This window comes from Tamandua tetradactyla, chromosome 7 (genome assembly GCF_023851605.1).
Source record: "Tamandua tetradactyla isolate mTamTet1 chromosome 7, mTamTet1.pri, whole genome shotgun sequence".
Taxonomy (NCBI): domain Eukaryota; kingdom Metazoa; phylum Chordata; class Mammalia; order Pilosa; family Myrmecophagidae; genus Tamandua; species Tamandua tetradactyla.
In genome coordinates this window covers 74,335,348-74,361,937 of record NC_135333.1, presented here as the reverse complement: position 1 = coordinate 74,361,937, position 26,590 = coordinate 74,335,348, and the positions used below count along the sequence as shown (strand labels likewise).

The following is a 26,590-nucleotide window of genomic DNA, read 5'->3' as shown; positions in this document are numbered from 1 at the left end:
CCTGGATGGCAGTTGAATGCCCAAAATGTTTATCAAGTTCTCCCCACTCAGGTAACTGAAAACACCAGTGTCTCTGGGCAGTGTCACCCCTTGAATCCCTGCCCAATACACAGCCCCCTAGTACCTCTTCTCCATCAGAGAAGTGAACTAGAAATGTTCATAACATTTCTTATGAAATGTTACCCTACACATGTACAGCTTTGTTTTTCAGCCAGTGCCGCAGGTAGTCCCCATATAGATTTCTGAACTTCTCTGTGCAGTTCTGTTCTATTACCGCACCTCTCAATGGCCCCAATTCTGGTCTCATTTTTCTGCACCCTTGGTGTGCAACCATGCTATGGTTTGGAAAGCACCCAGACAGAAAGCCAGTCAATGTAGTTGGCACCAGTTGTGATGTTCTTCTCTCAAGGTTTCCATTCCTATGCCATCTGCAGTCCAATACCTGAAAAAAGTTGTTCCCTATATTTTTTCCAGTTTTTAATTTGTTTATGGCAGGATGGTAAGTCCAGTATCACTTACCATGTCATAGCCAGAACCAGAAGTTACTCTGTAGTTACACAGGAATTTTTAGTCTATTTTATGGTTGCTGAAACTGAGGCTCAGAGTATATCAGCACCTTGCTCCAAACCACATCAGAACCAGTTGAGTAAGGATTGAGACTCAGTTTAGAGTCCATGTCTTTGTGAATTCCAGAGCAGGACTCTTAACATTACTTCTCCTTTTTGCTTCCCAGTTTCCTTTGCCATTTTGTTCCTCTTTAAGGAGAATAGTCGGTAATCTCTTGTCCTCCTTTACATCTTCAATTCTATCTCACATTGTCCTTCATTTTCATGGCTTTGTGATTTGCTCCACCTTATCTAACAAACTCTTTCTATATTTTAAATATTTACTCTCCCTATTATGCTTCTGTTCTTGCCAGAGGATAGCTATCTAGCCATGTTTCTTATTTATTCTTGTATTTTCTCAGAATAGTTGGCATATAAACGTCTCCTTATAAATACTTGTTGACTGACTCAAAGAAGAAATGAGTTTCATTTTGTTCATCATATGCCACTGAAAACAGGTGCCCAGAAAGTCCCGGGTGAGCAGCCGAAGTGCATAGCAGTCAGCAGGAGACCCCCAGAGTCTGGGGTTCTCTCTCCACACACGGTGTGAACATTCTTCTCTTTTAATGTGTGTTCTTGGCTAGTAAGTAATGCATTTCTCTGTTATTCTTGGCACACTGGAATTAGCCCACTGCCTTTCCTTCTTTCTTTACTTTTTCTTTACCTGGAAACAATTTCAAAAAGATCCACTTTTCTCTCTTAACATTGCCATTACTTTTTCCCTTTTATTTCCTAGCACATCCTAGAATTTTTGTACACAGTTTCTTTATTTTTCCTTTCATTCTCTTGTCCTCATTTCCTTCTCAGCATAAACTCTAGAAACCTCTCTATGTACCTTAGATTCATCATTTCAGTTCTGATTTCTTCATCCTGGTCTCTCTGTTTATTGCTCCTGCTTGAGGCACTCTTTCTCTTTAAGACCTTTGATTTCAGGGTCACATTCATTGAGCACTTCCTCATATCATTTTCTAACCTGCACAACCACTGTCAGCCTGAGATCAGAGGCCTGCACTCCCCTTGATCTCTACTCTTTTGTGTTTAATCTCTTCTTGTTCCATCAGGAATGTAGCCCCTTCTTTATACCTCTGCCAAACTCCTAGTTTTTGAGAAGTGAATTTTGGCATACCTTCATGAAATAAAGACATAGGATAGGTATCAGTCATGGTACATGTCACAACTACTCATTTTGTACATAGTGTAAAACTGGCTCAGTTTCCATATTGGGGAACAGTTGGCATGTGTGTTCAAATAAACATCTTCAATCCTATCCTTTCACAGTTTGGGTAATTTGGTTTGTTGGGGGCACTTTTCTTAGGTCTCCAATTTCATTCTTTTCTCAAGAATCTGAAGAAATCGTCTGCTCTTTCCCCAACCTAAACCCTTCTTGCGGTGTTTAGGAACTGAGTTGTCTTTTTATGTGACTTTTGCTTTTCAAATTTCTTTTGGGTGTCATAGGGATTTCTTTGGGAGATATGCATATATCCGTGAAGTGGATTGTTCTGCATCTTCAATTCACAAGCACTGCTTTATCTTATCAGATACAGGTCCCATAAATCTTTGGAAATTTCCTATTACAAGCAGTGAACAAAAATTGAACTTTTCAATTGTCATGTTCCTGTTGAATAGTTTGCTCCAAACAGGTACTATCCAAACTTCTTGTTGTACAAACTTGTGCCCAGTTTTTCTTTCCCTTAAGTTGTTTAAGTCATATTTCCTGCTTTTTGTTGTTGTTGTTGTTGTAATTTCACACTTTTATTTTGAATTATTCTGTCTTCTCTTCATATAAATTTAATCTCTGAAGTTGTCTTTAAAGTTTCCTTTTCTCCTTTGCTTCCTTTTTCCTACCCATTCTTCCAGAACTTGGGGTCTGTCCGCAACGAATCAGCCAAACCTCTCTCTCCATCAATTTCAATAGCTATTTCCTCCTTTATTTCTCTTTCCTGGACCTTGAGCTCACCTAAGTACCTTTTCTTGTTAGAAGCTACCTTCTGGACATCTCCTTATAGTACTGATTGCCACACCTTCACTAATCTCTGTTTTCCTTTTTTTTTTTTTTTAACCCCCTACCATCAGCTAAAATCAATCTTTTTATTCCACCCCCATTTACCGGCCACCCCCATTTCTCCCTGAAGCTCTAACAACTACCTTTCCCTTTCCTTCCAGTCCCAGGTGGCTTCCTTGAATTCATTTGAGTATTTGTTTCATTTCCCCTTTCATTCTGCGCCTTTTGAAGCCAGCCCAGCTGGTCTAGCCTCTTGTTTTTATAGCCTGCTCTTTGGTAGTTTGCCTTTCCTCTCTCCAACAAAGGCAAGACACAAGTTAATTAAGGTTTTTTTCTCAATACCTGAATGTTTAACTTCTTGTTACACTCAGATGATTTCTTGAGTCTCATCTTCATACATCTCCTATACAAATGGAGAGATTTTTGCCTGCCAACAGTTCAATTTCATATTTAACCAGACCAAACCCCCAAATGGTCAGCCTTTGTTGGCTCTACAAAGAGGATTAATGTTCGCCAAGTCTCATAAAGTGAGTCAGAATGTCTTTTAAAGCCCGTATTTTAGATTTGACCTACTCAGTGGAATCACAGGTCTCAGGCTGCAGGGCACGTTAGAAGGCACTGCCTGGGTGCTGATCCCAGGGTCTGCGCAGCACCCGAGAACCTCTTACTCGTAGTTCCTTATAAGACCTGGGTCAAATCTGATGTAGTTATGATCCCACATATATGATTCACAACTTCTTTTATTTGGAGGCCTCATTCTTTTCAATGTCCAGAGTATGGGATCGGGAATTCTTAGTTTACACTTTGTGGTTGGTTTTCTGATCAGCAGATCTGATGATGGTGCAATTGTCGTAATAAGGGACGTTTCAAAACCCGCTGGGTCCTGTGCACGATTGCATCGACAAACATTGGTTATGGCTCCTTAAAGCACATCTGGCTAGTGTGTTAGCAGCTCAAGAGGCTGCTGTTAAAAAGCAAATAGTCCTGAGGATGGAGTTATCAGATAAATCCTCAGGAAGGGCTCTGGTCATGCTGCTGCCCTTGAAGTGAGATGAACATGGATTCACCTTCTGCCTCTCCTTTTTTGCCAGCTGAATGATATATAAAGTCTTTGCACCTCAGTGTCCTCCTCTATAAAAATGGTTGCAATAATCATACCTATACAATGAAATCATTGGAAAGGCATTATTATTATAGAGTGCTATATATAAAGGGAGGGATTTGTGTCTGCTTTTGTATTTTCCTCTTTTTTTAACCTTGTGGGATGAGGGAGGGGGATCCATCCAGGACACACAATCGGCGATGATAAAGAGTGATCATAAAAGCAAAGAGCTCAGGGTGGGTAGGAAAACATTTACCCAGAGGCAGGGAGGGCAGCATAGGACAGGAGGGTGAGAATAGCGAATAAAGAAGGGAAGAAGACATGCAAGTCAAGTGAGAGGGGTCCTCTTTCTCGCTCCTTTTGTGGAGAAGTGGGTGTCAGCTTGTGTCTTCTGGCAGGAGGTGGGGAGGGAGTATAGTAGAAGGCTTTTTAAATGCAATTTTATTGAGATCTATTCATATACCATACAAACCATCCAAAGTATGCCATCAGTGGTTCACAGTATCATCACATAATTGTGTATTCATCAGCACAATCAATTTTAGAACATTTTTATTACTCCAAAAAAAAAAAAAAGAGAAAACCCCAAACATCCCATACCCATAATTTTCCCCTTTGCATTGGTGTGGTACATTTGTTACTGTTATGAAAGGATATTAAGATATTACTGTTAACTATAGCCCATTGTTTGCAGTGTGTGTTTTTCCCCCATATCGCACTCTATTAGTAACTCCTTGCTATAATTTCATACATTTTTTTTCTAGTTCATGGAAGAAATTTTGAATATTTGTACTGTTAATCACAATCATTATCCACCACAAGATTTACTGGGTTATACAGTCCCATGTTTTAAGCTCTGGCTTTCCTTCTGGTGACATATATGACTCTAAACTGCCCTTATCATCTAAATCCAAACACAGTTCAGCCCTGTTAATTATACTCAAAACAATATGCTACCATTACCTCTATCCATTTCTACTCAATTTAAATTCAACCCAGTTAAAATTCTGTACATATTAAACATCCACTCCCCATTCTCTAGCCTCATTCTATCTCTTGGTAACCTATATTCTAGATTTTATGTCTGAGTTTACATATTATGATTGATTCCTATTATTGAGACCATACAATATTTGTCTGACTTATTTCATTCTAGACCTCAAGGCTCATCCATGTTGTCACATGCTTCAAGACTTCCTTCTTATTGCTGAATAATATTCCATTGTATGTATATACCACCTTTTGCTTATTCATCCATCCATCCATCAGTTGATGGACACTTGAATTGTTTCCATCTTTTGGCATTTGTGAGTAATGCCTCTATGAACATTGGTATGCAAATGTTTGTTCTTATGCCCACTTTCAGTTCCTCAGGGAGTATAGCAAATAGTGGGATTGACGGATCATAGGGCAACTCTATACTTCCTCTCTGAGTAACCAACAAACTCTTCCATGGCGACTGTACCATTTTACATTTCCACCAGCAGTAAATGAGAGTCCCTGTTTCTCCACATCTTCTCCAACACTTGTGGTTTCCTGTTTGCTTAATAGTGGCCATTCTAGTGGGTGTGAAAAGTATAAGTCTTGTTGATGGAAGTGTTTTCTTTGGAGGGGCCAGGACAGTATTAAGACAATGAAAAGTTAGATTCTAAAGGTGTAAGACATGAAATGGTGGGCAGGTGGTGGAAAAGCTCACCAAAGATGAACTGTTCCTCTCACCCGCTTTGCTTAGGAAAGACCTTGTTTTATCCTTGATGTTGAATCAGATCACATTAATCACCCTGCCTGGGAATGGGAACCAGTCTTAATGGGACTTGATGGGTTCTATGGTTAGCTGAGGAGCTGCGTCATATCTGAGTCAAGGCTGTAGGCTCTGATGGGGGATCAAGTTGCAGTACCTCACCCTCTGGGGGCCTGCGGGCGTGAGAGGTGGGCATCAGAAGAACTGAGCATGATCCTGGCTGGGTTACCTCCTGATCACATTACCTTGGACAGACTTCCCAACTTCTCTGAGCCATGGTTTCCTAATATTACTACTTATGTCACTTTTTTTTTTTGAGGATTAAATGAAAGGTCCTTGGTCATTTTTAAAGTTCCACACAAATCTCATTTTTATATAAAATTTGTGTGGAACTTTATTATTTTAAAGTCCAGCCATTTTTTTTTAAGGGCAGGCACTGGGAATCAAACCTGGTCTCTGGCATGGCATGAGAATTCTTCTACCGAGCCACTGTTACACTGCCCAAACTCTAGCCATTTTTTAACAGATGAGGAAACTACAGTCCAAAGACACTGAATGAGCATTTAAGGTGATTAGAGGCAGAGGTAGGAATGAAATTCAGTGTCTCTGCTCCCAGGAAAGGAGCAGAGGAAGCTAGGAGGATTGTGTGACGGTCCAGGCAAGGTTCCAGAAGGCAAGGAGCAAGAAGACTTGGCAATAAGAGACCCTTCATTCGTCAGCTGTTGGGTAAGGAGAGCAGGACACAGAATGGAGTCTTTCATTACGTGAGTTACCACTTGGCCTTATTTCCAGAATGCCTGCCTAACCGAAACTGCCCTTTGATCCATGAATCCTTAGACACTCTATTAACAATTGAGTATATGTGGTCTGTAGGGAAATCTAAGGCTTTGAAGAAAGTGAGGTTTTTCTCCCTCAACACAGTAGAATTGTGTTGGGTAGGATAGTAGGGAGCAGTGGGGAGAGGGCAAGAGGACCTGCGGCCATTGTGGGGACAGCCTGAGTCCATCCTTAGTGCTTCCTCAGCCTGGCCAGGTGGATGGAGCAGCGCTGTGTGTGTTTAAGAGATGGCTTTGTCCTGCTGGCCACTGCCTCTTCTTTAGCGTGTTCTAAAGGCAGGGCACCTCTTTTTAGGACTCTAGGGTGCCTGCTCATTAACTTCCTTTATTAAGACTCTCCCTGGAAAATGATGACCTGAGACAGGAAAAAGGAAGAGGAGGTGGCTAGATGCCTCATGGTTTTGCTATTTTGTTATTTTGTGGATGCATTCTCTCCCATCTGCATTCTCTGGATGTGTTTTAGGGTCCCTATTTAGGCAGCCCCTGTCCCTGCCTCCCACCTCCACCAGGGTCTCTAACTGTCAATGGTTCGGACCCAGAAAGCCTGTGGCTTCACCAGGGGTTCCTCGTTCATTTCTGCTCTTTCCTTGGCTCCAAGGGGCTCAGGGCAGTGATGTACTAGAGTTTTCTTATTCAGACTTGCAGGAGCCAGAACTTTTAGAGGGATTTGGTATCGTGTTGGCAACTTGAAATCAGCCAAGGTGGGAGTATTTATGCCAAGGAAATAGGCAAATGTTACAGATCATGGCCTTTTTCCTAAGTAGCATTGAACTTTTACCAGTACACTGCTAGCGAAGGGGAATGCAGTCCATTGGAGTGGCTTCTGTTCAAGTTCTAGAGGCCACTAGATATTCCCTAGAAGACACAGTGACCTATTACCCTAATTTGAGTCACCCATCCTCTCTGGGTATTGGATGCCTTGGGAGAGAGCAGCAGAGGGAACCCATGCTGAGCAAGCCCTGGGCTGGACAGTAACCAGGCCTCTTCTGCCCCAGGCCTGGCTGCCATGGTCCTGGCGTGACTAGAGGGAAGTGTCCCAGGCAGCGCAGCCACATTCTTTAACGTGATGGCAGGAACAGGCCCAGGCTGCCCAGCCTTCTCAGAACTCCATGCCAGGAATCTCCCCTTTCCCTTCCTTATCCTTGGATGGCAGTCACACAAGCCCAGGTGCCAAACTGTCACGAATTGTCCAACAAAGGCATCTGGCATTTGGCAGGTCCCCAGGCATCTGATTTGTTGACTTTGAACCACCTCAACCTCCTCTGTATGATCAGACCCAGGGGCACTAGAGATGGGCTTGGACTTTTTTTCTTTTTGCCAAAATTTTCTCTTCCAAATGTCCATTTCCAGCTCCTCACAAAAACAAATCACAACAGAACAAAATAAAAGAACAAAGCAAAAAATAAAAGAACAACCAAGCAAAAAACAAAGTCAAACTTCCCCCTAGAACCTCGAACAGCATCCTCTCCATCCAGGGGGAAGCTAACGTGCTGCCTTCCAAAAAATGGTAGAAACATGCTATTCAGAAAGCACTCAGCACATGAATCATATATTCTCCTGCTACTTCATCTGCATGAACAACACACTTCATCTGCTTCCATTTCTAGTTTTCCTGCCCAGAACCATTATCTTTTTGGTGACCCATTGCTCAAAGGGATGGTTGCTCGTGAGAGCAGTTGGCAGTGCCAACTGGGGGTTGCAGGGCATGCCAGCACTGTCCCAGGAAATGGAAAGGCAGAGAGCTGAGCTGGGATATGGGAAGGGAGGACAAGTGATAGAATTCCCACTCTCAGACATGACTGAGTCTAGTTCCCAGGTTTGTGCTTTCTGTTAAGGTCCAAAGAGGGTAACTGACCTGTCCAAGGACATCCACATATGGGTGTAGAGATGAGACAGATGGAGAGTGTCATGTCCAACGTTCTCTGCCAGGTGTCTTAATTTCCCAGGGCTGCTGTGTCAAAGTACCACCAGCAAGTGACTCAAAACAACAGAAATTTATTGTCTCATGGTTTTGGAGGCTTGAAGTCCAAAATCAAGATGTTGGCAGGGCCAGGCTCCCTCTAAATCCTGTAGGGCAGAAACTCCCTCTCTGCCTCTTCCTAGCTTGTGGTCTTTGCTGGCAATCCTTGGCATTCCTTGGCTTGTAGATGCCTCACTTCAATCCCAGCCTCCATTGTTACATAGTGTTATCAGCTATGTGTCTCTGTGTCCAAATTTCCCTCTTCTTATAAAGACACTAGCCATACTATATTAGGACGCAGCCTAATCCGGTTTAGCCTCATCTTAACTCATCTCATCTTCAAAGACTGTATTTCCAGATAAGGTCCTATTCATAGGACTGGCTATTAGGACTTGATTTGATTCAGCCTTGGACCAGACTGTTCCCCGGTGATAGAGGCACATTATTTACAAGGGATGCCTACCTTTGGTAAAACAAAGTGGGCAGCTGAAATATCACTCTGTAGGGGAAATGACCACACTAGAATCACAGGATGTGGATTCAAATCCTACGCTGTCTGGCCAGGCACTCCTTTCTGAGTATCAGACCCCTCACATATATAAGGAAGGGGCTGGGCTAGGTCAGGGGTTGGTAAACAATTATTCCAAACCCAACTTGCTGCCTGTTTTTGGCTTTTATGTTTTTAAATGTTTTGGGAAAAAAGAATAACACTTTCATGGTGGGAAAATTATATGAAATTTGAATATTGGTATACATGAGTAAAGTTTTATTAGAACACAGCCATGTCAGAATAGTGCATAGCTATACACCATTTGTGCCTAGTCTGTGGCTGATTTTGCACTACAGGGCAGATTAGAGGAGTTATTAGAAAGCTGTATGGCCTGCAAAGTCAAAAATATTCGTGATCTGGCCCCTCATAGAAAAGGTTTGCCAATCCCTAGACTGATAAAATTCTGCAAGGTCCTTTCAGCTCTCACATTCTAGTCAGGGTAGACTAGATACCCTGGAAAAGATAAATTTTCCTTTGAGAATCTTCCCACCTCCCCTTTCAGTGTCAAGCTCCCCATGAATTCTCCATCTGTTTCTCAGTGCTTGTTCCTACTCCTTCTTGTCCAGGTTGTGTTCAGCCGAAGGGAAGTGTATTCAAACCCTCAGGAAGGGTGTGGCTTGAAAACCTGGGCTTCTAGTAGAAGTTTCCTCAGCAGGGGATGGACAGGGAAAGTACTAGGAAGGTGCCTCTGCGAGCACACAGGAAATCGTCATGGTCATTTATATTTTTTTCTTTAAAGGTTTTACTGGAAAATAATTTCAAATTTAGGAGGAAGTTACAAAAACAATATGAAACTCAGAACTCCCAACATATACCCCACACCCAGATCCACTAAATTTTAACATTTTGCTACATTTACCATATCATTCTACCTATCCATCTATCTATGAATCCTTCTATATCTATTATCTATCTACCTATCTTTCTATTTCTATCTATCTAATCTATCATCTATCTATCATATCTCTGACCTATTACTTATCTATTTTCTGCATATTTGAGAGTAGTTTTGTATCTCATGCTGCTTAAACACAAAATATTTCATGTATATTTCTAAGAACAAAGGTATTCACTTATGTAAACCACACTAAGTTAACAGGTTCAAGAAATTTAACATTGCTATAAAGCTAACAGTCTATATTACAGTAATGTCCTTTGGCTCCTTCTCTCCCCCATTATTAGATCTTATACAAGAGTATGTATTGCATTTAATTGCTCTTTTTTAAAAAATTGTGGAAACATATGTACAACATAAACTTTCCCATCTTAACCTCTCCTAAGCACACCAGTGGGTTAACCACACTCACAGTATTGCACTTCCTTCACCACCATCCATTACCAGAACCTTCCCATCACTCCAAAGAGAAACCCCACACCCGTGATGCATTAACTCCCCATTAAACCTGCCGCCTGCCCCTGGAAACCTGTACTCTACTTTCTGCCTTTATGAATTTGCATATTCTAGCTATTGCATATAAGTGGAATCATAAATTTCTTTCCCTTGGTGTCTGACTTGTTTTACTCAATGTGATTTCTTCGGGGTTCATTCATGTAGTAGCATACATGCATCAGTAGTCCATTGCTTTTATTAAATTTTAAAGTTTTTATTGTAGTAACAATTAAATATACGACTAGAACTGCATTCCTTTTTAAGGCTGAGTAATAATCCATATATGGATATATCACATTTTGTTTATCCATTCATCTGCTGATGGACATTTGAGTTGTTTTCACGATCGTATTTTGATCAACCAGGAAGCTGAGCCAGGGTGTTGCTGCAGTTACCTCTTGGTCTCTAAAATTCAGGCTTGTGGTAGGATTCCTCGTGGGCTAGCGTGGGGCCTACCCCTGGGGAGGGTCTTCAGCAGAGTGGACTTTCAGGAGCAGAAAGGCCATTTTACACTGATTCCCTGTTGTGACCTCTGCCTTTGTGTTAGATCAGGGACATGAGACTGGGAAAGGTCATTCATGCAGCCTGGATTGGAGCCTGGAATAAGCACTGCCCTTGCAGTACAGAGAGAGAGAGAGGTCTGTGGTCAGATCCCCCCAGCCCTGCACGCCTGGACTTTGACTTGGCCCTCCCTTGCTCCGCGGTTCCCACTGCCTTGTGCCAGTTGACTGAGTTATGTGCTTGATTACTGCAGGAGAACCTGCTCCCCTGGGCTGCTGCTTTAGCTATAGAAGCCAAGCGGTTCTGAAAATGGGCAGCTCTCCCTACACTCCTGCTCTTCCGTAACCTATTGTCAAAGGAAAATGTCTTTGTTTCCTAGGGCTGTTGGAACAAAGCAGCACAAACTGGGTGGCTCAAAACAACATACTTGTATTGCCTCAGAGTTCTGGGCTGGAGTCTGAAGCCGAGGTGTTGGCAGGGCCATGCTGTAGGGAAAAATCTGCTCCTTGCCTCTTTCCTGGCTTCTGGCAGTGGCTTGCTGTCCTTCCATGGCATTTCCTGCCTCAGTGGTCACATGGGCTCTTCCCTCTGCTATGTTTGGGTCCAAATTTCTTCCTTTTATAAGGAATTAAGGGCCTTTCTTACTCATGTATGCCCTGATTTTAACCTCCCAATTCCATCTGTAATGACTGTATTTCCCATAAGTTCATATCGTAAGATACTGAGGGGTGTAAGACTTCAACATGTCTTTTAGGGGGACACAACTCAATCTATAATAGAAAATACACCAATACATGGTTTTAGAAAGCTACTGCATGCAAGACATGGGATAGAGGAACACAAAGGGCACAGAACACTTCTCTACCTCTAAAGCAGCACCCCCCCCCCACCCAAATGCAGAAAATTTTGGAGTTGTTTGGATCACTTTTCTACCCATACAGAGATCCTCTCTATACCTCACCAGACAAGTGTCATTGAGCCTCAGCACTTCCCTTCCTTAAAGCCTCCCCTCCCTTTTCTGAATTCTGTCATGGTCTCACTCTCCACTCAGCCCTTCACACATGCCTGGATTCCTCCAGGCTAAACGTCTCAGTTGTCCTGATTTCTGGACTTTCCACACTCTCCTGACCCTTTCAGGGACCCTTCAAACCACGTCCTGGTGGAGCGGGATTGGAAGACTGAGTATAGTCTCTGCAAGTTTTTCTAGGAAGAAGTCCTAGGTCTGAATCCTGGGCCTTCAGCTGTGTGACTTTGGGGACATTGCTTGAGTTCTCTGAGTCTGTTTCCCCAGAGAGAAAATGAGTATAATAACAACTTCAGAGCATAATTGTGATTAGCTGTGATACATGTGTGAAGTGTCTGGCACAAAGTAAGCCCTCAAAAAATTATTTATATCCCCCTGCCACCTTCACTCACATTTCTTTTATGTAGCTTCCAGACATTCACACACTATTCCACAGATAGCTTGAACAAAGAAGAGTACAGTGGAGCCATTTCATCCTTTATTTAGGATAATAAGCTTCTTCTAATGCAGCCCAATGAGATCTTGGCTTTTGTTCTTGTTTGGAACAGTCACACCATTGGAAGAGCACACTGGTTTGGGAGTCAAGAGATCTGGGTCCTTTTCCAGTTCTTTCATTACTTATCTCAACAAGTGTTTATTGAGCTCCCACCATGTACCATGCACCAGGGATACATCATTGGACAAAAAGATGAAAGTACTCTAGGGAGGGAGCCAGGCCATATAGGAGAGTCAATCATATAACAAAATGCCAGACAGTGACAAAAGCAATGAGAAAATAAAGCCATTGAGAGATTGGAGGGTTCCAGGGAGTTCTGACAGTAACTAACTATGTAGCTTTGGGTAGAGCAAAATGGTCAATTGAGTTCTGTGGTTTTCAAACAGGGCTCAGAAGAGCTTTTGGGAAAGGGCCTTAGGGGTTTCTGTAGGTGGGGGCAAGAGGCGAATAGTGGGGCTGAGTTTTCAGACCCTGTTCTCCTAGCTTCAGCCAGAACAGCACCTTTTAAAGATTTCTCTTTACCTTTTGAGCCTCTCTGTGAGATTCTAATTGATAAAAGTGCTTTATTGTTTTTTAAAAGAGCTTGAGAGTCTCTCTATTGGGTAATTTCTATGTTTTTTTCTAGCTCAAAGCCTGATAATTAGGGCTTTTTCACAGGAACTGCCATTAAGTCAAAGTTCCTTAATTGTGCTAGTGCATACTGCTATTGCAAATGCAGCATTTTGCATTTATTTGCACAAAATTTTATTTTCTTAGTTTTATGCATTGACCTAGTAGGCCAAGCTAATTTTGGAAGATCAATTCTGGCATCCGGTACATTAATGATACCTCCCAGCTTTGGTTTATCTGCAAATCAGTTTTGTGTGCCTTTAAAATCTTCATCCAAGATGCTTATAAAAATTTTGGTTAGTATAGGGCCTGGGGCAGAAACCTTCGGTTCTCTTAATGGAGACTTCCCTCCAGGGATACCTTATCATCAATCAATAGCTTTTCATTTTTACATGATCAAATGGCTATCTAAGTCCGAAAACAGTCGGCTAATACGTTCCCTTTGTAGCTCCATGCTCTTCATTTTCTGCACGTATTTAATGGTTGTTACCTGACAAGGTCTGGGACCAACCTTGGGAGAACAAGAGAAATAAGACACAAGGGTTCACAGATAGTAGGGAAGACAGACATACGCCTGGCAGCCTTGGCAGTGTGATGAGGGCTCACGGCCATCTGACCCAGGACGAGGCGGGGAACATGCTCAGCTTTGCCTGGTGACGTTGAGGAGATCTTCTCGGTTCAGAGACATTTCAGATGATCTTAGTAAAAAAGGGTACCCATGAGAAATGCTGTCTTATGAAACTCATGGCATCCTTCTGATTTGGGTAGTCAGTGCTTCTTGGATTTAATTTTAAAAGACAGGAAGATCTAACAGGTCAGGGAGCAGATGAAATCAAAGGTCAGAGAGGATGGAGATAAGGATTTGGAGAGTGGAGACATTTAGCTAAGAGGATGAGAGCCTGAATTTGGGCAGTAGCAGTGACAGTAGAGAGGAGAGAGAATAGGCGGTGGAAATGAGGCCCTGCCGAAAGAACGGAGAGTGGGAGGGGAAGAGGGAGGAGTTACTTAACACTCAGTTTTCTATCTTGGGCACCTGGAGGCTTGATGATGGTTTTATCCAAGATTGGGAAGAAGGAAATAAGTTTGCTTTGCAGGGGCCTAAAAGAAATTTCACCGGGAATATTGTTCCCCACCATCTTTTCCTTTGATTTCCAATTTCTGCCTCTTACAACTGCTGGATTAGGAGCAGATTACTTCTACGTGTGAGCTCGGGGTGGTGGAAGGTCAGTGAAGACCTCCATTCTCCCCAAGGGAATCTTATACCGCGATGTGCCCTCTTTAATTTCACCTGGCTGGAGCTGTTCTAAATGTTTAACCTTTGTTTTGATGTAGAACATATATATATGTGTGTGTGTGTGTGTGTGTGTGTGTGTGTGTGTGTGTGTGTGTGTGTGTGTGTGTGCTTATGAACACATGTGCCTCTGAATGGTGTTTAACTCATCCCATTTTGTCTGGGACTCCCCCTGTTGCAGCAACAAAAGTTGCACCTCTGATAAGTCGCTTCAGCCCCAGGCAAAGGGGACTGGATGTATGTGAGGAGTTAAAAGTACTTGGTGCATACACAGAATATCCTAGGTGGCATTCGGTGGGAAACTACGGCTGGAACAATGTGTACCTCTCTTAAATGTGCCCAGACTAAGATTGGTGCATGGGGCCACAGGGGCAGCAGGGAGGACTCTAGGGCAGCTTGTGGGCCCTGGGGACGTCACCCCAGGGCAGAGAGTGGGGCTTCGTAGGGATCATGCAAACCTGCCTGTGGGCTGCAGCCCGTCCAGCCTCTCCCTGGGGCTGAGACAGACCTCCCTGGTTTTACTTTCCTGAGCGCTTTATTAATTTGATGGAGAAGTTCATGAACCAATAAAACAAGAGGGCACAACAGAGGATCAAGCTTGGATCCCTGTCCCTCAGACTGCAGGTGCCCCTATGCAGAAGCTTCCCCCAGCACAGCTCTTGTCACTGGAAGGCACTCACTGCAGGAAGATGGAGAAACGAAACAGTCTGTCATTGAGAGCCGCATGCTCTACAGAAAACAGTCAGTACAACCAAATGACCATGGATATCCTGAGCGAGAGGTGGGCAGAGAAGGATGTGGGAGATTCTTCTTTTTGCCCTTCTCCTACTTTCCTTACTAGCGTACATACACACATTCCCTTGGGAAGGGTACAGGATAGTTAAATTGTGCCTCTCTTCACTTCCTGTATGAAGCATAAGAAAATCTTTGGCAAGTCTAGTTCTAAATTTATTGCTCAGGCCAAATCCAGCAACTCCCTCACTCTCCTCCTCCCCCAAAGGTTAAATAGTTCCCACAGGGTGCAAGAAAGGGTTATTGAAAACAGCAGTTTTTTTTTTTTTTTCCTTAACTTCAGCACTTCTGGTAAATCTCTGATCCAGCATCTAGTGGTTAACCACTGATACAGGAAATGACATTTAACGTTTTTATCACTCTGCCAGAAATGGAAGAACAAGGCAAGTCTGTGTTTAAGGAAGATGGATGATTGCCCATACCTCCGTTTTAAAGGCACACATCTCTTTTCCTGGTGGCATCGGTTGATGGTACCTCACATCCCCTCTGCCTGCTTGCTTTGCGGGCAACAATAAAGCAGGAGTCTGGAGGACACTCACAGCCTTGCCATCCAGAAGGGGGACCCCAAATGTCAGATGTAGAAAGGAGTTAGAGAAACACCACTTGGTTCCCCTTTCTTGGGGGCCATTGCTAGTGGGTTGTGTGTGGGGACAGGCACACAGGAAATGTGTTCAGATGTCCTGGGTCCTGGGGCCGAGAACTAAAGCATCAGCCTGGGACAGCTGGGCTTGGGAGGGCAGCCGGTCCAGGCAAGACTTTGAACTGAGTTGGCTGTCTATTACTAAGCAGAGGGTATTTCAGCAGATGCCTCCGTTAACCCTTTTCAAGACTCCTGGCAAAGCGAGAGTGTCGAATGCCACAAACCACAGAGAGAGAAATGGCATTTGGTTTCATGGCAGTCCCCTTCTGTCACAGGGTGGCTTCCCCATTTCTCATTGTCCATTTGGGATGAGGGGTTTTCATTTAGCTGCAAAGCGGATTCCTTGTAAAAATAACAACAATAATCACTGACATTTGTTGTGTGGTGAATTCAAGACTCCTTTGCAGGCTTAAAATCTCTGAGCTGGTGAGTACCCTAGCCAGCCAGGATTTGAACCCAGGCTGGTCAGATGCCAAAGCCACCCTACCTCACAGGTATTTAGTAGTAAGTCCAGCCCTCGGTCATACTTCATCCAGCCTCCTGACCCAGCATGGGCAGGGAACTGGAAGCGCCAGGAGTCCGAGCATCCTAATTGTGGGTGCCTGGTGGAGTGGGGTGGGTGAAATCAGTCACTGCTTTGTTGGCAAAGACTTGTCTTCCCACGTTAAGTAGGGCCCTGGATTCTCTGATAAGTCTCCCCAGCAGCCTCCCTTCTCTCAGAAGGACCTAACAGGACCCCATTTTATGAAAAGGGCAACTCAAGGACAAAATTGTCCTGCTCTCTGAAGTCTTGCCTGCAAATTCCTCACCCGGTAAATTCACCTCCACCAACACTAGGGGGCAGGGTGGTGCCGGGGGCGAGCTCAGCGCCAGGCGCCGAGAGTCAGGGCGGCGCCTCTTGGCAGTCACCTCTACCCTGTTCTAGAGAGGATTTGAGGTGGGGGGCACTCACTGTTTTTCAGAACCACAGTTTATTCATCTGTGCACTTGCTCTGAGGAGCTAATAAATCTAAAGAGCTCTGAAAAGTAAATTTGTCCTAAGTTATTGTTTGACATCCAACTCTTTCTAATATTACAGTTGCTGTAATATTAGTTGCTGTAACAGCCCCCAGAGCTGTACCCTTAACTCCGGTTGTGAGACTGTGTTCCACAACAAGCGGAAGAGCTTGGCTTCCACCCACGCCCACTCAGGGTGACAGGTGGGTCCCTCCAGGGCAAGGTTCATCTCTAAGGCCATCTCTTCTTCTCCAGGCTGTCTCTGCAGAGGGCTCACCCTGCAGACCACAGCGTGGCACTGCAGAGGTTCATTCACGGAACAAATTCTGAGGGTTGTTTCCTGTGCTGGGCACTGGGGAGCAAAGACTGATTGAGCCTGTTCTCCGAATTCAAGGAATTTACAGTCTAGCTCAGTGGCTCATCTTTGGCTGCCCATTAAAATTATTCGGGGAACTTATAAAATGCTGATAACCAGACCCCACCTCAAGAACTCATTTCATTGTCAATAGTATTTTTAAAATAAGGTCCTCAGGTGATTCTAATGCTCAGTCAGACTAAAGAACCACTGATCTAGATGGAGAGACAGAAAAGTTAAAAAACAACAACCATATAATCAGAGTAATATATACCCTGATTTTGGCAGATACATGTTGCTATGGGAACACCCAGGGGGCGTCGCTTACCCCCCCTAGAAAGAGTTGGGATGATTTTGTGAAGTAGGAAACATCACAGCTGAGATCTCAAGAGCCAGAATAAACTAGGTGAATCAGTGTTTAGGGGATTGGGAGGTAGGGAGGTTAAGAGCATTTTTCAAGGAAAGCTAGGAGCATTTTCAGAGTCCAGGAGTCAATGAGAGAGCATGACTCTTAAGTGGAACAGCAGATAGTTCTATATGGAAAAGGGGAGGAAGAGTGGAAGCCCAGTGATGAAGCTGAAGATGTGACCGGAGGTCAGCTCACAAAGGTTATGGAAGGCGACATCAGGGACTTTGGACTTTATCCCAAGGGTTCATGGGAGCTAATAATCAGAGGAAGGGCTGTGGTCCATTTTGTGATATGTGAAACAGATAGGAAGAGAGCCAGGTGGAGGTAGGGACGGAGGAAGATATAACATGCTTCAGTGATGTTTTCCTGAGCTATGATAGTGGTTGTGGGGATGGCAAATGGTAGGTGGATTTGAGAGACTTTAGAACACAGAATCAATTAGACACAGGAAAAAGGTGTTAGACATGGAGAGGAAGGTAAGAGAAAAGTCAAGGATAACTTCCTGGCTTTTGCCATGGGCAACAGGCTGGTCAATGGTGCTGTGTCCTGGAATGGGCCAGGTAGGAGGGTCTCAGTGCAAGTATGTGAAAGAGGCTAACAGCTGCTCATATGGAGCCCTAGAAGCTGCCCATACTGGGGGTGAATGGAGGGAGGGGGCTCTGTCAGCAGCACTGGGTCCCTGGGACAATGAAGTTCTCCTGTGAGTGACCCAGAGCTCCTGGAATATCGTGGGAAGGTGTGTGTCTAAGTGATTTGGACATTTATTGCATTCTTTTTTTTTTTTTTGACAGATAAGTTTGAGCTTTATGACAATAAAAGAAAGCATATGTGTCTGAATACACAGAATATTTACATGTGCACCTTTGAGAACCTTCTATAAATTCCTCACTGGGGTCTTTTCCTTCTGAGGAGGATGTTTTGAGTCTGAAACCAGTTCTTATCGCCCAATCCAGCCTGTGTGCAGGAGAGGGCATGATCACCGTCTAATTGTTGAATATTCTCTCCATGATGTCCTGCGCCGTCCTGGGATCGAAGGACCAAGGCAGCAGGGGGATCACGAGTTAGCGCTGACGTTAGCGCCACTTCTCATGGGTGAAGGATCCTTATGAGGTATTATAAGGCATGCAGGATCAGGAGGGAAGCTAAAGCAGTAGGACTGGGGTCCCGGCCTCCTACCCACTCTGAGCAGCCCTCTAAAAGGCTGTGGAGGTGGACTTTGTACCCAGGGTATTGGCTTGAGACTTGGCCCCATCCTGAGTCTCTGTGCTCATGGCCATGTTATCGTAGGCCTCGGGGACCTTGATGGGGATGTCCTTAAAGGGCTCCTGCACTTCCTCCAGGTCCTCGCAGCACTTGCTGCAGTGGCAGCAACTGGGACAGCCGCACAGTGTGCAGCACATGCGGCAGCAGCAGCAGCAGCACGTCTGGCAGCAGCTGGTGAGCAGGGAGATGACACCGTCCCGGGGCTTCCGCGAGTGCATCCACAAGGGCAGGAAGTTCCAGTTCTGGAGCTTCCTGGGCAGGACGCGTGGGCAACGGGACTGCAGGATTCTCAGGAGCACCACCAGGAGGAGCAGGAAGATGATGGGCACCCCACACCCACCAGCACAGGCCAGCCAGCCAGTGAGAGGCCAAACACGGCCAGTGGGACCAGGAAGAAGAAGAAGATGAGGTAGAAGACGGCAAACCAGCGGTACTTGGCTGTGATGTTGCCCAACCCCTTGGCCAGGCGGATGGGCAGGCGGGTGAATGGGATGGGGTACCAAAGGAGGATACCCAAGATGTTGAAGAAGAAGTGGCACAGGGCAATCTGGAGGGAGCTCTTTAAAGTGCTGCTTGGGCTGGCTAAGGCGGCCAAGATGGCAGTGGTGGTGGTGCCGATGTTGGAGCCCAGTGTGAGTGGGTACGCCCTCTTGATGCTTATCACACCAAGGCCAATCAGCGGGGTCAAGGCAGACATGAACACAGAGCTGCTCTGCACGATGAAGGTCATGCCTGCCCCCACAAGGATGGCCAGGTAGCCGGTGGCCCAGCCAAAGGGAAAGGGTAAGTCAGTATTGAGGGTCTTCTTGATGACCATTGCGACTTGTCCCCGGAGCACAGAGTTCAAGAGTTTGACAATCATGTACAGGCAGCCACACAGGACAAGCAGGGAGAATGCCAGCAGGATGATTCCAATGACCAGATCCGGGAGGTTGGCATTCACAAAGATGTGCTGACATTTGTCAATGTTCTCCTGCCAGGTCACATTCTTAAGGGTCCAGTACTGAATACCATCCGTCCAACAGAGGGAAGGGGAGGTGCAGTTGTTGGCCGAGGGGATGGTGACATTCATCTCAGTCACATTGGTAACCGAGTGGCACCAAATCTTGATGAGACTCTTGTTTTGGGCTGCTTCATCCTTCAGTGCAATTTGGTTGATAACCTTTTTATCCAGCTGGACAATGAACTTCGTGAAAGGGTCCGTGATGACTTTCAGAAGTTCTGGGGCATCTTCTCCATTTTTGATGTGGAAGGTCTCCACCAAGAGGTTGGTGAGGATCTCCAGGTAATGGGTGGCAGCCTCCAGGGGCAAGAGCACGAACACAGAGAGCCAGTTGAAGAAATCGTGGACTGTGGCACCCGCAAAGGCCCTTCTGAACTCATTTCTATCTCCTGCCTGCACAAGTGCCACGATGGTGTTGGTGATTGAGGTCCCGATGTTAGCTCCCATGATAATGGGAACGGCAGCCTGCACAGTCAACAGTGAGGAGGACACCATGCTGACAATCTTGGATGTGGATGTGCTGGAACTTTGAACCAGGACAGTCACCAACACCCCAATCACCAGCCCTGCCACAGGGTTGGACATTATAGAATTGTCACTGAAGAACTGCCCGGCCACCTTTCCTCCAACCAGCTGGAAGGCACTGCTGAGGACATCCAAGGAGCACACAAACAAGTAGAGAAATCCCAGAAGGAGGATGAATTTCCCAATCCCTTGCAAGGCACTTAGAATCTTCCCTTTGGTGTCTCTTTCTGACCACTTGACCCCTGTGTCCTGCAGCTCAGGCAGGCCCCAGGGATCTTCCACTTCTGCAGGTTCTTCTATCAGGCCCAAGGTGGAGTAAGACAGCAGAAGTTCAATCTTGGTTACAGGGGACCCTGAAGCATTCTTGGTGGTCTCTTCACCTTTCGCAGACGTGGACTGCTGACCTGTGGTCCCTTCGATGTATTTACTGGAGTCTGGCTGGGCATTCTCCAACTCAGGCCAAGGCGCCATGGTAATTCTGAAGTTAAATCTGAAAGCCATCCAGGTGGTCTGAATCTCCCTTCTGTTCCCTGCTGAGGCTGGGCTCACCAGGCCGTTTTGAAGCTAAAAAGAAGTCCAATCAACGTATCACCAAAGCAATGCTTTCTGGAGACTCTTAGTCTCTTCAGAGAGGACTCCTATTTCTCTCCCTTTTCTTCCAGGTTCTGTTGATGTTCAGTTTCTAGCTGCTCCATCTGTGTCCATTTATTGCATTCTTTGCCACTTGCCAGCCTGTTCAGATTTCTGGTGTAGCCCCTATTCGAGATGCTCACTTTTCTAACTAGACCAACCCCAGATACTGATGGGCTCTCACAGACAATTAATAATGACTAATTTCCATTTTCTGTGACTGATTACCTAATCTACACTTTACTCCTCTAAGAGAAACTTTAAGATGTCCATCTACCCATATAAGGATCCTTTAATGACACAGACAGCTGAAAATATACTTTATGCTCCTACTGACAAGTTTAGGTCACTATAGGTTCCTCATAGATACCTATTTCTTCTCTGCCCCTTGGACCTGTCCCCTCTAAAGACTCCTACTCATTTCTCATTCCACACACTCACATGTCTACAGTCCCTTCAACCCACTGATGCCAACTCCAAAGACTACCACATTCTAGTACATGTTTGTCAGCCATCCCTGCATTACCCATTGGCTAGACTGTCCTTTGTTACTCCTCCTTTTAATTCTTCAGTCTTGTAGTCTCCCTCACTATGCCTCTGCTATTCACTTCCCTTGCCTTTTGTTGGCTTCTTTTCTGTCATCCTTGCCATCTTGTTATGCCATAGATCTGTCAAAAAGTTATTCTGCAAAAAATAATAATAATAATAATAAAGTTATTCTGCAAAGATGTCAAAGTTAGATCCTATGACTTTAATCTTGATTATTAGAACAGTATAGTGTTACATATGATATATAAGAAAAAATGCTGCATAAATGGTAAATCACCAAATAAATGTTAGGTAATGATAACAGTACAGGCTTTGAAGGGCTCTTCTTATTTCTTATTTAAAGAATTAGATGGAAATTACAACTAAAGACAAAGGTTGAAAAATGAGATTATATATCTAAGCTCTCCTGGAAATCCTGAGTCTACTAAGTTGATCTTTCATAATTCCAGACTCTAAACTGAGATGAAAAACTAGAAAACTTATGTAAAATTTGATTTTACAGAAAATCACACTCTTCTTGTCATTCATAAAACAAAATTAGTCCTGCAGACCATGTGAACTTTTGTACCTTTTTACCCAGCTGTCCCCTGTACTTGGATTCTTCAATTTAACAACATACATTGAATATCTTATTATGTTCATTCATTCATATATTTTTCTGAGTCCTATATTCCAGCTGATATACCAAGAACTAGTGGATCCAAGGCAACAAAAATTAGATACAATTCATGCCCTTATGAGCTTAGAGCTCAAGGTTGAGCAGAAAGAGAAACACAGTAAGATAGTCATATAAATAGCTGTAAAACACGAATGGTGCTGAGCACAGTGGAGGAGTAGTCCATGGTGCTATGAGGACATATATAGGGGGGGTTTCATCTAGTCTGCAGGTGGGTGGGAGGAGGACTTCCTCGAGGAGGTGATGACTCAGCTCAGGTCTGAAAGATAAGGAGAGAGCAGTCAGATGAAGCAGGGGTGGGGGTCAAGGAGGTTTGGGGAAGAGGCAAAGACTTTGTGGAGGAAGAGAGTGTGACAGATTTGAAACCTGAAAGAAGACCCATGGGACTTGAAGGTAGAGAGTGATAAGGAGAATGGTGCAACCTGAGGCTGGAGAGGGTCAGACCATGTGGGTTTTGAAGGTTATGCTAAGGATTTTTAAAAGGTATTTTATTCAAAATGATGTTAGGTTTGCATGAAGGAAAATTAAATATCATGGGTCCACCCTCTATCCTCAAGAGAACATGGTGTACAGTAAGAGTAGAGTCATAAACCAGTATGAGGTAGTGGGTTCTGTACTTTAATGGAGCTATATACAGACTATGAAAACAGAAGGAAGGCAGATGTTTTTCTGGGTGAAAGGAGGTCAGAGAAATCTTCAGAAAGGAGGTAATATTTGATCTGGATGTGGCAAAATAGTAGGGTCATGATAGGTGTGGGAAGGGATGGGAGCAGGGAGAAGAACACATTTCAGGAAGAAGGAATTGTGAATACAAATACATGGGCATGAGGGGTCAAGGCAGGTTTGCATAAAGTCCAGTTATCTGTCATGAAGGGAGACCAGGATGCTCTGGTAGTCATTAGTGCTGTTTAGCTATATTCTAACTCTCTTTCCTTCTGCATATCAGACTTCAGTTTAGATGTGGAACTAAACAGAGAAATAAACAGAGGGAAGTATGTAGCAGCTTTAAGAGCCAGTGCATGCTTCACCACATTCTGTTTTCCTTTGGTCTCTAGTAATATCCTAGAGTGGATGCTCTGTCAGACCGTGTCCTAGAATGAGGACAGCGATGATGGGAGCAGAGCAACAAGCTGACCTGCAAAGAAAATGGAAGATGAACAAAAAGCAAACCTTTGTTGTTGTAAACCACTGAGATTTGGGGGCCATTTATTAACACAGCATAATTAAGCTTATACTGAGTGACACAGGGACCTATCAAGAACAGTGAAGGTCCGAAGATTTTATGCTGCTTGAAAACTAACAAGCTACCTTACCACAGTTTTTTGGATGCTGATAGATGACAAGAGACTCCTGGGTCACAGACAAAGGACTTTATTTATCATAGTACAGCAAGCAGTGCGAACTTCATGATTTTGTCACTTCCCCTTTCTCAGCCCCATACAAGTCTGATTGTGGCAACATGGAGTGACCCAGAGGGTTTGTATCACAGCTGAAGAACTCCGTGCTTAGGGAATCCCAATCTCTTATAATGGGCTGTAAACAAACCTGCCTAATCTTTGCCCTGGAGGAAGGAAGACATCTTTATTATTCAAAGCAGTGAAACCTTCCCTCTGCTCTAGAAACGATCATTGTCTCTGTCTTCCAAGGCTATTCATGATACAGACATTCTTGAAAAGAATAGAGGTTCTCAGTGCTTTGTTTGCAAGAATGGAGAAATGTGAGCGACCCATGGAGAACTGTCTCCCAACAGTGCTTTTGGGTAAGTGGAGGGGAATGAATGGGTAGAAGTTGTTTAGAATCAGATTAGCAAGGAGCTTGTAGGTCATGCCAGGGAGATTGGACTTGGGTGGCCCTCAAATGTTTGAAAACATTGGTATGAAGACAAGAGGATAGATTGAAGAAGGAGTACATGGAAATAGGAGAAAGGTGAGGGCTGGTAATGTAGGTTTGAGCATTTTAAACATATTCAAAGGAGCTAAAGACACTGGATTTGATCTCTTCTTGGATAAATTCTACAACCTTCAAAGCCCAGATCAAAGGTTACATCATTTAGTAGCTACTTTTTTTTCTCAAAAGCAAAAGCTTTTTGTCAAAAGAAGTTTTATGAAGAACTTGAACAAACAGAGGGAAGGATGTATGCTTTGACTGAAGCAATAATGGGAGATCTGAAGCTCTGCCCCTCAACTTCCTACTGTCCCCGTAAACTCCCCAGGGACTCTTCTCTGGAGCCCGTGGGATCCACAGAACACATTTCAAATACACTTTTCTTTCCCAGTGGGCCCCAAAGGATTCACTGCTCCTTCCTCTCTGTTTTCTCAACATTTTGATCTTATCACCATAGCAGCATTTGTCACTTTGACATATGTTTGTAAGGAGCATCCTTAATCCTCATCTCTGCAACCCTCAGTGACCAGGACAATTCCTGTCTCACTGGAAAGGTCTGAAACAACATTTGCTGAAACAAACTGTATCAACACAGCAATAAAATAACTACAGATATACATTTTTTTTGGTAACATTCAGCACTTCAAATTTAATTAAATACAGTAGAGACACACCATGGGCAAATAAGAATCAAGGCAATTATGAAATAAAAACTTAGCTCTATGGTGAAACAGTTATATGGAAGTTGTTCTCATTTGTCTAAGGTACTAACAAATGCTTATTCAAGATACAAAGAGCTTTTTTTCTTAGAAGGGGAACCACAGTCCAAATAAATAACATCCTCCAAATTAGTGTGAGAAGTTTGCCAGGCCTTCCTCAAATATGTAAATCCATTCAGTCACCTGTGTTTTCATCAGGCAAAGAAGGAAAGTTCTGTGTTTGCTCTGCTAACTCGTGCCAGCAGAATGTTTACTTTTGAAAAAAACTGAATAATTAAAACAACAACAGCAAGGTTGAACATGTTCTATCTAGTTTTTCTATCTATGTGGAGTTCGTCGGTGGTTTGGTGAAAACAACAGTCCTTTGAGTCCCTGCGTATTTACCTTTTCATGGATGTTACACTTGCTGGTGAATGCGTCCTCCTGACTCTTAAGGAGAAGGACAAAGCGGGTAGAATTCCTGTGCAGCCTGATTTGGCTCTATCTGTCTGACTGGAAGACAATCAACCTTGAGTTAGGGTGAGGAGGGAGGGGAGGACCGAAGATCGAAACTTGGACAATTTTTGGAGCCCTCAAAGTAAAAGAAGACAAAATTAGGCATGTGGGTTTTTATTTTCAATGAGAACAGAAATTAAAACAATCTTTTTTATTAATTAACTACCTGATGCATTTTTATACTATGTTTACATTATTTTGGCTGCATTCTCTTTGTGTTTTTATTTAACAATTCTGTGACATTTCTGACAAAGAGGAAAGAAAGAAAATTCAGTCTTTTATCTAGCACTGTTGATCCAAAAATTGTTTATTTTTAATAATGATAGCTTAGAAAAATTTCTTCCACATTCACAACTTGAGATTAATAATGCCAAGAAAATGATTAAAGTTGTCAAATTTGGGCAAACTATTATAAGTTTTTTCATATAAGAGCTGTAAGATTTCAAAGTATTTAAGATGTTCTTGAGAATTTCTATCTTAAATACTCTTTGAACTCGTGACCATTCATGCCCTCATTTTCATGGTATATTATTAATTTTATGTTTTCATTGCCACCATTTTGTGTCAAATGAGCAAGAAATCAAAATCTTTCCCCAGTGTATTTCTATGATTCACTTCTCATTAATTAGATTATCAAACAATCCAAGAGCTTATTACCTATGATTATATCTGTTTAAAATCTATCTTTTCCCCTTAATGAAGGTATGATTTTGGATCTTTTTTTGTTAGATTTGCTTCTTGATATTAGGATAATATCTGTTGATTTTATTACTTATGTTAATTGCTTTTATGTTATGTTTCATTATTTTATTATTATTATTTTTTTGCATGGGCAAGCACTGGGAATCGAACCTGGGTCTCCGGCATGGTAGGTGAGAATTCTGCCATTGAGCCACCATTGCACCGCTCTATGTTTCATTATTTTTAAATTTGAATATTCTCATAGTTCTTTAATAAATAAATGTTTTAAACTTTAACCAGAAGACTGTAATTTATCACTTGTTTTACTTAAACATTCCAGAACATCTTTGGATGTTGGAGGTAGGAGGAAGCAGGTTGGATTATGACTTTAATCTAGCACACATATTGAGAGAGAAAGTTTGTCGGATTTGAGACAGGGTGTCCCTTGAGAGATTCTGGCAAGGACAAGTGGATTTTGGCAGGTGTTGCTTGTGAATATGAAGACTTAAGGGGAGTGGGGCCATTTGGGTTGGAATAGCTGTTACCTGGTCAAACTATCCTAAGAAAGGGAGTTTCAGGATGGGATGGGAAACCCAAGAAGAGGAAGATACAGCCAGAACAGGACCAAGGTAAGGTCTCCTTAGAAAGTAAGATGCTTGATTTGGGGAAGAAATGAGCCAAATGCTGTGGCAAGAGGCCTGGTTGGTCAGGAAGTCATGGATGAACACTAGAGGCCTTTAAGGGGATGTTTAGGCTGGAGCACATTCAAGGTGGGAAACAGGACCAGGAATGCTCCAGGAAGACACTAGTGTGCTGATAGTTGTATTCTGTATGGTCTTGTTGAGGGGTTGATGTGGTTCTTCTCA

At 43.6% G+C, this 26,590-nt stretch overlaps 1 pseudogene; it reads right to left on the bottom strand.

The window, feature by feature from the left end:
• Positions 1–18,412: 18,412 nt before the first annotated feature.
• LOC143689791 (sodium-dependent phosphate transport protein 2B pseudogene) lies at positions 18,413–20,561 on the bottom strand (annotated as a pseudogene).
• Between the last annotated feature and the right edge of the window lie 6,029 nt (positions 20,562–26,590).